Below are 13511 nucleotides of genomic sequence, written 5' to 3' on the forward strand. Positions count from 1 at the left end.
TTTCGATTGTTTATTGCGTGAGAAGGGTTTTTTTACGAATAAATTGTATTTAATTTATTTGATTTTCCATTCAATTTTTAATTGAAATGTTTTACTAAATATTTTAATACTACCCAGTAAATTAATATGCGAGTTAAATTCATGACACAATAATGTGCAAGTTTTTTTTTTTTTTTATAGCTTTCGATAAAATGTATTATTATAGCTTAACAATTAGTAATAAGAAATAGCAATTAAGTTAAAAAAAAATACAGCTCGTTATTCAGTACTATTTACATAAAAATAAAAAAAAAAAACAGATACATTGTTGGTGTTACAATTAATATAGTTACATTAAAAAACCAGCTGCATTAATAAAAGAAATAACTAGTGAAATTACATTAGGGATGGTTGAGTTGAGAATAGTGGAACAATTAATTGAGAAGTTATTATGGCCAGATAAATGGCTAAATAAAATAATAGTACGGTTCATTTCTAAAGCACAGCAGTCAAAAATTAAATGGAACAAGTCGCAGTGAACTTCATCGTCATGTTTAAGGCAGGTTATGTACAAGTTTTATTTTAATTAAAATTTTTAGTGAGTATATTTAAACGGACATTTTTTATATCGTCATATCACATAGGCAAAATTCCGTATTTTATTTTCTGGAGCTATAATACATGAATTATTTATGTAAAATACACATATAATACGTATTGAATAAAAAAGTTAAAACTTTTATTATTATCTAACAACTAAATTAATCATTCGAGAAACAACAATAAGTCAAAAATATTATTTATAAAATAAATTTGATTACGAAAATCTAGTTTTTGAGTTTTTATAATGTTTGGAATTATTTTTTTGAATAATTATTTGAGAAACATTAGACTAGAGCCTAAGAAAATATTATTACAAGAATCTCATCAGTCCACTTCGTAGTAAGAATGCTCACGAATCAGTCTATTGACTACAATATTTGTTTCCGAAATGAATTGTTGAGCAAAAAAAAATCCCTTAATATGCGTTCAATGAATTATTTTTTGATAATGGCACATTTCCTTTAATAAATATTGGAATCGTCATTGACTTAAGTCAATTACATATTTGAACCGCTAACTTTAATGGTGACAAAAATACTTTTACTAATTTTCATGGAAAGATGAATGAGTATATTTTATGTAGTGAACTGTAACTTTTAATCTCTATATTAGATGTTTGGGTCGTCATGAATTTGACTACATTTGGCAGTAAACTATATACTTACGACTTCCTAATAAAAAAAAAATAATAATAATAAAAATGATAAAAATAACAAAGAGGATAAATCTATCCTCTTTCTGCAATTAGTGATTTATTAAATGGTTAAGTAAGCAAAAGGTAGTTTTACAAAAATAAAAAAAAATTACACATTAATTTTCTTTATGCATTTAATACTTTTAAACAGTAAAATAAAAATTATTAGCAAAATACTTTTCTAAATGTTTTATCAATTAATAACTTATAAAATTCAAAATAATATATAAAACAATATGATTTATTTTAATAATTCAAATGATTTTGCTCTTTGATACTTTAGTTCAAAAATTTTTTTTCTTATTATAATAAATAACTTTTATTTTATAAAATACTGATTCTATTTTATTGTTTTGTATAATACATTTTTATACAAATTATTTTATACAATTACATCACTGGACATAGGTTAACCTAAAAAGTATCACAAGAATGTGTCATCACGCATTAATGCTGTAATTTTTCATTTGTTTAAGTGCTCCGTGAAAAGATTAATGCACATAAACCCCTTCAAAATTAATTTATAAACACAAAAATAAAAAATAAAACTGTCATATTGTGTGAGAAAAAAAATTTATTGAACCTAGACATGCAACTGTTTCAGTGAATTGTTCACAGAAGAAGTTACACGTATTACCTCGTTTTATCAATTGTTATACGTGACACGAAGTTTGATTTCGTGTCTTGAGGACATAACAATAATCGATTCACATTTTTTTATATAACATATATAAGTAGTAATTTTGGAATCGTGAACACTCGATGTTAAATTGAATAATAATTTCTGTTTTTATTTATTTATAACGCTGTAGTGTTAATATACAAAACCAAAATTAGGAAACAATAATATTTGTGCAAATAGATATTTCTTTGGCAAATATAAACCTCAAAATAATAATAATAATAAAAAGGATAAAATATAATTAATAATAAACCAGTCAAATATTTGACTTTAATTTTTTTTTAACAACATTACACATCTAACTATTAAATCGTAAGATATTTTGAAAAATACTTTATAAATTTATTTTATTTATTATATATTTACTCGAGACTTCTACTATAAGATATTTTTTGTTACTACTTATATCGGAAGATCAATCTCATGATTAGATGAGAAATTTATTGCTAAACAAAAAATTCCTAATTATAAGTAGGAAAATAAATAATTCCTAGAAATCAAATAAATTTATGTTAAAAGTAATCAAAATATTTGAAAAACCCAATTATACTCAAAATTAAACTGTAATTAATTAATGATAATCTCAACTAAAAACTAAATGTGATGTTAATGCAGCATATATACTAGAATCGTATGATAAAAATTTAATAAAACGTTTTCTTGAAATTCAATAAACGCATTTTATGCTACTAAATACATGTTTAGTAAAAAGTTTGCTAAGGAAGAAAACATTCTAGATCATATTAAGTTGTGCATTACCCAAATACTCCTTTCATCTATTACGTCATTTTTTATTTTTGCTCTTTTCTTTAACCAGAAAAAAAAATTAATAAATAAATATATTTTTTACTTGAAATAACGAAATAATCGCTTGTTTATTTAATACAATATCATTTATTTCAAAATAAATATAAAATGTATTATTTTAGAGATACGTTGGATTTTAATCCCAAATATAAATAATTTCTTTAAATTTCAAAGATATCAAAAATCAAAATTATCTACGAAAATAAAATCTCATTATTTCAAATTTATCACTAAAAATATTTTATATCCGATAAAAGAAATATGTTAATTTTATAAAATTGTTTTATAAACTTAAAATAGTTATTTTCTTGTGTAATAAAACATTAAGTATGAAAAACTTTTATAATCTATATTACGTATTGAATTTTAGTTCGACGATTTTGCAATGACTATAAATTTACATGTAAAAATGGTCCATGATTTCATATTTACCTACCATTGACTAACTATTGATTCATTACAGTCATAAATCAATAATTAATGTAAAATTAAATTATTCATTTCAATGTTGGACTGTTACCCCGTAAAGACTTTTTCCTCAGTTTACTTTTTTACACATATTTTTATTGAGAATTCCAATTAAATTTAAATACTATCTGTAAACCACAAGAAAATATATAAATATAAATTTGAATATTTATAATCAAAGACTATATAGCAATAAGTAAATGTGTGACGTTTATAAAATTACAATTGGGGGATTTGGAGCATTTGCAATACAGTCAATGCCAACTTTTAAACACTTTAAACTCAAATAACTGTACATTTAATAATTTAAACAATTTTGATTAGTTGTTATATCGACTGATAATTAAATTTTTTCTATCGTGAAACATTATCAGTTTAGTATTTGTTTCGGTGAGTTTTTATTAAAACAAGGGTATGTTATAGTTTTTGCATAGGCGTAACTACTATTATTTTTTGAACAAAAGTAAAATATTTTCCACGCCATATTTATACTGCAGCTCGAAAAAGCGTTATTAAATCGAAAACTTCCCTCATAAATATTAAAAATCGCACACAGGCTAACACGGTGCCTGAGAAGGTTGGTGGGACTATATTTCTGGTAGAGGGCGAGTAGCTTTTGTTTGGCCATCACGCATATACATATAAAAGCGGTTTATGACGCATCTAACTTGGACCCCTTCAGAGGGAAAGAACGCTTTCTAAGCAAGAAAAACCGCCTTCGCGCCAAAAATAAAAATCTATTCTTTATACATAAAATGTTCACATAATATAAATATGCACTATAGTTAGAAGAATAACCAGTTGAGCTATTTTACACACGCATTTTAACGGAAAAACAAACTTATAATATAGAGTCGTACGAGTAGCGATAAATTTGTTGACAGAAGAGAATAAAGAATATTTTTATCGGAAAATTTCAGTAAATCTTATAATATTTTATTATGTTCCATTAGAAATTTCACAATATCTTTCATAATAATTATAAGTAAAAAAAATATTCCTATACAAATATATTTAAATACTATTAAATACTCTTTAAGTTTTAATTGTTAAATTATTTTATATATCTTGTAACACAACAAACGATATAATGTCAGATAATTGATTGGTTAAATTTATACATTGGAATATTTTCAGTGAAATAAATACAATTTATTTAGTATTTGTGTAAACACGGTATAAGAAGTAATACAAACTTTATAAGGTAATAACAACTTTCATTGAGTTGAGTATTCAAAAGTTACACAAGTTTGTTAGTTGTTAGTCACATTATTTATTTACAACAGTTTTTACGAGGTAAAAAAACGAAAGAGCATAAATTTCTATAAAATCAGTATAAGTTGTTCTTAAAAGTTATAATAGCCCAAAGCATCCTGCAATAATATTTAAATAGAGGAGATAAAATAACATTTCGTGCATTATTATACATACATAAATAATAAAATGAGAAATTTATTTTGTAAAATAACATTTAAATTTCTAAAGATACATATCACTATCCTAATAAAATGTATATTTTATTATATTAATATCAATGTAAATTCAACTATATTTTGTTCAAATAATTAGATAATTTTCTAAATTCCGTGTTGTAAAGAGATTTTTTAATTATATATGATTATTTTTTTAAAAATGATGTGCAATACATCAAAATACAATTAAATTATTTAAAACTGGCGTTACATGCATTGTAAGAAATTATTCAAAAATTCCTATTCGTCAGTATGATACTTTTAATGTACAACTTTTTGATATTAAGTATCCAAATAATAATTTATAAACAAATATAACATATTTATATAATGTATCAACAATTATAAATTTAATTCTATTGTTAGGGGCTTAGTTTAATAGTTGAGGATCTTGGTCAAAACCAAGAATCGGAAGCTACCCGACGTCTGCCCAAATATCGTCCCTATCTCCTTAAATGAGTTTTAATTGCCTGAAGGAGACACAGGCAATCGTGTACCTTAGTTACAGAGGATAGATTATTAAATAAAATTAGACTATTGTTTTATGTCAACGACAAAGCAAAGTTATATTTTAGATGTTTAGTAAATATAAGTTATATGTAATGTACAATACGTCTGACCTGAATCCTAGTACAGTTGGTTAGTAGGTATATCCAAGTGAGACGGAGTTGGTTGGCTATGATGACAATTGGCGATAAACGGGTCGTTGAATAAAACAAGTAAAGTTATAAATAATATAAATAAGACGAAAGTAATAATATTGAAAATTATGTCTATAACGGCCACTCAAACACAACTGTCCTTTGTTAGTTCGACGTCAGTAGCTCCGGGCTACAGACGAGTAGAATTGTCATATCAGCATCTCCCTCTATGCTAATTAATATGTATTACGAATTAAATAAATAGAAATAAAACGTGTGTAATATAAGTGGTAAGAACATAGTAATAAATGTTCTTACAGTATAATATAATTTTATATTATATTTATAAATAATTTAAAAAAATTTAACATTTTCCTTACATTGTATGCGCTAAAAAACTTCTAATATATGTATGTGAAAACTCGGATATTTATTTTAAGTAATCATATAAAATTTACATATACATCATCATCTACTTAGCCTCATTTCCAGCTATTTTGGGTTGGATCGACTTACAATGATTTGTTAGGATTTTTACACCAACCATCGATCTGACGCAACCTCATTTTGACTGAGGGAGCTAGTAAAGAGCAAGATGTGTGTTACTATAAAAGTTCCATCATCCATCCGGGTTGGATTATGATCACCCATCCGGAAACCATAACGTATACTTTTATAGAGTGTAAAGATTTTTTATTAAATTACATCCATCTAATATTTTAGTTATAAGTACAATTATTATAGAGTTTATTTATACCATCAATTAATAAAATTAATTTTTCATTTACTATATTGGTATGCTTAACATGAATTAGCTAAACTTACGGATAATTAGACATTTTGTTAAAGTTAGCATACTAAAAAAAGTTTATCGTGATAATATCACACATTACAGCTCAATAGTTTATTTTATGTCGATACTAAAATATTTTAATATGGTAAGTATTTTATAAAAAATGTTTTATCTAGCGTTTACCTTATTCTAATTGCCATGAATTATTTAAAAAGGTTTCTAAAAGTTTTCTTTAGTAATTTTATAAGTAATTATTTATTGACATTTTATGGATTCTTAGGTTGCTAATTATTTATTTTTAGTTTGGTTACATTGAAACATGATGGTTAATTTTTTCAAGCATAGCATAATATAAAAAATATTACACTGAAAAACTGTTAAAAAATATTGTTTCTAAAGAAGCTTTGAGTTTTATTTATTTTTTTTTGAAATAAAAACATTTATACAGCTCCATTTCCATAAGTTTGTGAATAATTTATTTGAAGGGGCGATTAAATATATATATATATATATAATGCAACAAGGAAGAGGAGGTTTTCAATTTTTAATAGTATTCATAAGTTAACGAAAGAGATTCAGTTTTGACATTTTAAATTAATTGAACATTGTGTGTATTTAAAGACAATAATATTTAATTAAAAATAACTTTAATTTACTTTCACTTTCATTGGAAATAATAACTTTACTCTGAGAACATAATCTCAGATTATGTTATGTTGGATAATGAGTAATTTTAAAAATACTATTGAAAATTTAAAATATATTAGCTTTCATGCAAAGCTGAGAAAGTATTAATTTTACTACGATGTTTTTTTTTTTATTTATTATTATTATTATTATTTTTTTGTATCTGTTACCACTTATTCTCAGCTCTCACCGAACGGATTTCTTTCAACGATACGTCAAAAGATCACAAATCGTATCTAGTCGAAGACATTACCCTTCAAAATTGAAAAAAATTCCCTCGTTCCCCGTAAATGGGGGAAACCTCCAAAAAAATTACATATTTAAAAATCGCTAAATTTCGAAATTTTTTCAAATTTTTTTACTAAAAACAGCCGTAACTTTTTCAAAAATGAACATATCAATATAATAAATTTTTATATAGATAATTGATGTCTTTACTTATCATTTGGTATATTTTTTTTGTAAATTTGACCTTTTTTCTGTCCACAGGGGGGGATTTAAAATGACAATTTTTTCACAAAAAATTAACTTTTTCAACATAAATTTTGAATGTGTTCCAGAAATACTGACACTTTTATATATATTTTACATTAAAGCCTATGTAATATACTTTATTATGGAAAAAAAAATTTCGGACTTTATTTTATCTTCACGGTGAAAATGGCTNTTGACCTCTGGACTTGTCTTCATGGTGAAAACGGCTACCGAATGCTATTTTTGTGTGAAAATTCTCGATTTTGTATTTTACATTTTTAACTTTATTATGCTATAACTTTTTAAAAAATGTATGGATCAATACAATTTTTTCATGGGAAATAGTATTTATATACATCTTTCATTGGACATACTTTTTTTTAAAATCAGACTATTTCCCTATATATGGGGGGCTTCAAATATAAAAAATGCATATAGAAAGTAGAACTTTTTCAACTTAACTTTTGAAAGTGTTCCGGAAGGTCTGACACTTTTATATATATCTTAAATTGAAGCTTATATAATATACTTTAATTTGAAAAAAAAAATTCGACCTCCGGACTTGTCTTACATGGTGAAAANAAAAAAAAAATTTGACCTCTGGACTTGTCTTCATGGTGAAAACGGCTACCGAATGCTATTTTTGTGTGAAAATTTTCGATTTTATTATTTATATTATATTTAACTTTATAATGCTATAACTTATTGAAAAGTTTATGGATCCACACAATTTTTTTATGAGAAATAATATTTTTTAATAAACCCTTTTTCATTCGACATACTTTATCTTAATCGAGATATTAATAAGGAACCAGCAGATCAAGTAGCTTTTGGAATAAAACACCAATTTTTTTAAAATTAAACACTATCTAAAGATTTGCATCGAAGCGTTTATTTTTGATAGTGATTTTAATCACTGTCAGATATCATTATACTTGATCTAACTATGCCACGTCACCACTGTGCCGCGACCCCCATGTGCTGGGTTTTTTTTTTTTTGTAAATACCTTAGGTATTTACCTATTATATGAAATATTTTTTATAAACATTTGACTCTTTACCTGCCCATAAGGAGGTTTTTATCAGATATACTTTTTTTAAAAAATCGTTAAATCCTTTTATACAAGGAGAAGTTCAAAACTTAAACATGCGTATAGAAAGTAGAACTTTTCAACTTAATTTTAGAAAATGTACCCGAAATACTGATACTTTTATATATATATATAGAATTAAAGCTTGTGTGATATACTTAAAAAAAAAAAAATTGACGTATGGACTTTTTTTTTTTTGTTGTAAAAATATATGCTATTTTTGTCTTATAATTCTAGATTTTATATTTTCATAACTTTTTTATATGAAAATACCTTATAAGGGTTTGTCATAGTAATGATTCCACTGATTTTTGTAAAATTTACATGAATATACTTAAATTGAATATAAATCTAAACTTATTTTAAATATTTTGCTTCCTAGATTAAGAGAAATGACTCTGAATATTCGAATTAGCTTAAATTGTTCTTTTTATCTATTAACACGTGTGATGATGTCTGGTTATCGAGTTGGTTATACTTCAGTGTTTTACGCTACGGGTATGAGGTTCATATCTCGCCCGTTAAAATATTTCTTCGCATTTTTTCTTTATTCTTTTTGAGTTTTTCAAAAAAATTTCAAATTTGTTTAGTTTTTTTCTCATTTAGATTGAATAACTTCAATCAATATCAAGAACCCCATCACTGTAGTTTTCCTTTGTAAGAAAGTATTTCTTATTCATATTAAAATCAATTTACTATGTGGTATTTCTTTTATGTCCGTCATTAATTTTTTTCAGCTCTCACTGGACTAACATTTTCAACAATACGTCAAATGATCACAACTAGCATCTAGTTAATTATATTCAAAAATTGAAATAATTTCCCCTTTATTACATAAAAATTTGCTTAACTAAGTTTCTACATATAGAAAATAAAAATTATTCATTTCTCATGTTTTTAATGTATTTATTGTTGAATGAGGTTTAATATGATAATAGATTTCACTTACAATGTTTATTAATTTAAATTTGTTATTTATTAATTTATTAATTCTGTGATCCAATACCAGTATTTAATATTCCAAATTTTTTGGTAACTTATTACTGTATAAATCATTTCTAAAAAAATAATTTTAGGTTTCACATATATTTAACAATGGATTTTTACAATACGCTATATAGAGTAGATTTTTTTAACAACTCTATGATTATTTTTTTTTTTATCTATCCATAAAAAAATTAATTGCAGATTTAAAATCAGTTCGAAAAAATGATCAATAAAAGTATTTTTTTGACTCTGATGAAAATTCCTTGTAGACCATTTATTCATAATTAACAATTATCATCTAAAACGTTTTGTATCAACCCCTTTAATTTCTATACGCGTTTGCCATAAAAGTAACAATTACTTAATAATTTTTCCGTAAAAATTACAACACTAAAATATTAAATACCAATTTAATACTATATTTAATTTTTATAATAAACATTTATTTATATGCTATACATATAAATCATAGAACTACTAATTAGGAATATTTAAGGAAATAGGAATTAATTTTGTTTTTGTTATAATTCACCAGTTTCCTAAAATTAAACACTATCTACATATTTAACACCGATGTGTATTTTATGATAGTGATTTTAATCACTATCAAATCTCTATACTTGTCCCAACTATGCCACATTATCACTGTAACGTGACTCCACTGCGCTATTTTTTTTTAATTAATCTTAAACTAAAAAAAATAAAAATAATATACTTAAAAACGTTTTTTAATTTTTAATTTTTAATTTTTCACGAGTGATCAATTCTTATTATATTTAAAAAGATTTTTTTTTTCTTCAGAACATTTGGTAAAGGAATAAATAAATATAATTGTATAAAAATATTTTGAACTTATGTGTATATCAAATTATTAGAAATGTTTTTTTCTTTCATTACTTAATTATCAATTAACAATTTTATTAAATGCAATCTAAATACGCTTTAAAATTATTTATTATAAATGATTGGCTTCATATTTTCAAAATTTCTGTAACTGATAATATTTTATTTTATTACTGTATTCATTGAAAATATTAAGTTGTTGCTACTCATTTAAAAAACAGTCCAATTTACTAACTCTGTAAGAGAAAGTATGTGTTTTGAATTTTGTTAAAATGTTTTACTTGTATTACTCAAAAAATGTTATTATTATTATTAAACATTACACAAACAAAAATTAGTTTCTTCTCCAAATATTTTATCAATTTTCTTATAATATTATATTGTTAGTCGATATAGTTAATATTTTCATTCTTTAATCATCTTTAACATATTTTTGCTCGAATGGAAAATTATTACATTAACTCATGGAAATTATTAGTAAAATATTGTAATATATTAGTGATATCGAATGAAATACCAATGTAAACATAATAAGTTACATAATATAAAGTATAGTTTAATATGTATTTTTAATTATTGTCTTTAAATTTTGATTTGATTACTAATCAAGAAGTTATTTAATACTATATACGTCCAAGTAGATTCAACCATCGATAGATACTCTCGATAGAAATCCATAGAAACTTATGTTAATCATGGTCTTAATATTATTTTTGGGGAGTGTTGGGTGACAGGTCCTATCAATGTTATTATACATATTTTCGAAGCATAATTAAGAATTTTTTTATTTATTAGAAATACAATTGTGTTTAATATTACTGTACTTTTAATCTTTATACATTTAAGAGGATTTTTAAGATTAATTTCTTGTGTTCAAAACACTATTACGACGGAGGAGACGCTGTAACAATAGCATACAATTCTTCAGTAAGGAGGATTTGGTTTCATTGTACTTGCTGATATTCACCAAACAACTTGCTATAAGTAGCTAGTGGTTACAACCTTTTAGTAATACAAAATATTTTTCTGCATTGACTTAAGCTGTTCTTTAGATAGCTAGGAAGAATTTGTTTAAGTGTTAAATATGTTTTGTTGATTAGAAATTGAAAAAACTGAAAATTTATTTTATTGTATTCAAATAATAAGAATTTAATGGCGCACCTTTAGAGTTAAGCAAATATACCGTGTTTAACTTAGAAGTCAAGTCATTGAGGTTTTGGTTTATACGTATTTCGTGAAAAATAGACCTAACACTTAAAAAAAAGCAGTATGCTACTTGTGCTAAGCAAAAAGGTAGTAACTGTCCATGATCATACGATCATTTTACTTTGTGCAATTTAATATACATCTTTTTTGTTTATTTACTTTGGGTTGGTAAAGCAGTTTCGCGAAAATTATCATATATTAATTCTTTGATAAAAAATATTGGCAAGTCTCTAGGTAAATCAATACACCAAATTAGCATTAATACAACTATTCAATTTTTACAAACCGCATAGTTGTATCAATACTTTAATTATAATCAAAAACTATGAAACATTTTTGATGAATATGTGTATACTACTTTTTTTTTAGATAACAAATGATTTAGATTAGTGATAATACCGAGTAAAAATAACGTATATGGATTTTCGGTAGGAAGAGTCGTCTAATAATCTCTTCAGCGGTTTTATTAGATTCTAAAATGAAAAACATATAATTACTGTAGACTGTAAATCAATCGATTATAGTCGATTGAAATAGTTAAAATTAGATAAATTTTATAAAAAGAATACCAACAAATTAAAAAATAATTCATTTTTCTTTTGATGGATTCTCAAAATTAAATATTTTTCATTATATCTATAATGATCTATAAATTAGATAGTTCAACAAAGAACGATAAAAATATTTCAAAAATTGTCTTCTAACAGTTGTTGAACGTTTGCCATTGATTTATTCGTTTAGCTCTTTGCCGTCTACTTTCTTGTTACGAGTAGTAATTGCTTTTTTTTTTCCTAATAGGACGCAATCTCAGACACTGTTTATTGCTCTGTAATATCCCGTCTCTGAAATACGCGTTTCTGTATCCCTCGAGAGATTACACAGTTTAGGTGAAAAAACAAGACCGTTTTCATTCATTTCGACAAATAAGAAAAAGAAAATTATTTGCAATTCTTAGTATCATTTTGTTGTATTTTATTTCTCAATTTTTAAAAATTCAACATATGTTCATTTATTAAATTTCTTTTAGTTTATTTAAAAATTCTTTTGCCATTTCATATAATTTAATTCATAAAATAACTATTTTACAGTAATATAAAGAAAGTTATTTGAATAATTTTTTTTTTAAATAATAAACACTACCACAAGTTAGACAGAACAATATTCATATTTTATATTGACAATTTAATTATTCAATAGTTATGGGGCAGTATCAATCATGTTTAATCGTTTACTGAAAGTATAAGTATCAACACCGATGGCATTTTCGTCAACTATAAAAACAATACTAACTCGTCATAATTTCATTATAGTTGAATTATTTATTTAAAAATAAATATTTAAATATAAATTATATTTCCTTTGAGCATTAAAGGGCATAAATAAAATATTTGTATAAAATATCTAAATTTATAAGTTAGTTTTTCATTTGTTAAAGACTATGATTTTTTTTTCAATAATTAAGTTGGTTTATGCCAGCCAATTTTGAATATTAGACTGGTGTATTCTGGAGAATTATTAAAGATAGTGGTTTTCCTCTTACATTCTGTACTAGGGCACATAGTATTTGCCACCGTTAAAATTGACGTGTATAGCCCATCCGATGACTAACAGCAAACTTTAAATATAGAGTATTTGAATAAATTTAATACATTTTTTTAAGAAATGCTAATAGTCAATGATTTTAAAGTATCTTTAAAATATTTTTAATTAAACCATATAAGTGTAATAATTATCTTAATAACGCTACTAAAAATGTCTTCTTTATTTTTTCAAAATATTCATATAAAACATTTTAAACTGATAAAAATTAATGAACTGTATTTTACCCATGGTAATTTTACTTATCACATGCTATTAGCGATAACATCTAGTAATTCACTTTTCTCCATCGCATTCTAAGAAACATTTATTGTAGATTACACCCTTTTCCCACTAAATGTTCCATTTATCTGCTTGGAATTCGCGTTCAAATGAAAAGAAATGGTAGTTGAAAAATTCGGTGACAAACAAACCACTAGCTATTTTTGTATACAAACAATTCTCAAGAAAACTTCTTTTACGATAAACATAATGCATGTCAACAG

At 24.3% G+C, this 13511-nt stretch overlaps 1 protein-coding gene across 4 annotated transcripts in view; it reads left to right on the plus strand.

Moving 5' to 3' along the window:
* Nucleotides 1-13511, plus strand: part of LOC126901804 (neuroligin-4, Y-linked-like) — a 210704-nt gene that overhangs the window by 159781 nt on the left and 37412 nt on the right. The gene's annotated exons all lie outside the window — the stretch shown is intronic.

This window comes from Daktulosphaira vitifoliae, unplaced genomic scaffold (assembly GCF_025091365.1).
Source record: "Daktulosphaira vitifoliae isolate Bord-2020 unplaced genomic scaffold, ASM2509136v1 Scaffold_3, whole genome shotgun sequence".
Lineage (NCBI taxonomy): Eukaryota > Metazoa > Arthropoda > Insecta > Hemiptera > Phylloxeridae > Daktulosphaira > Daktulosphaira vitifoliae.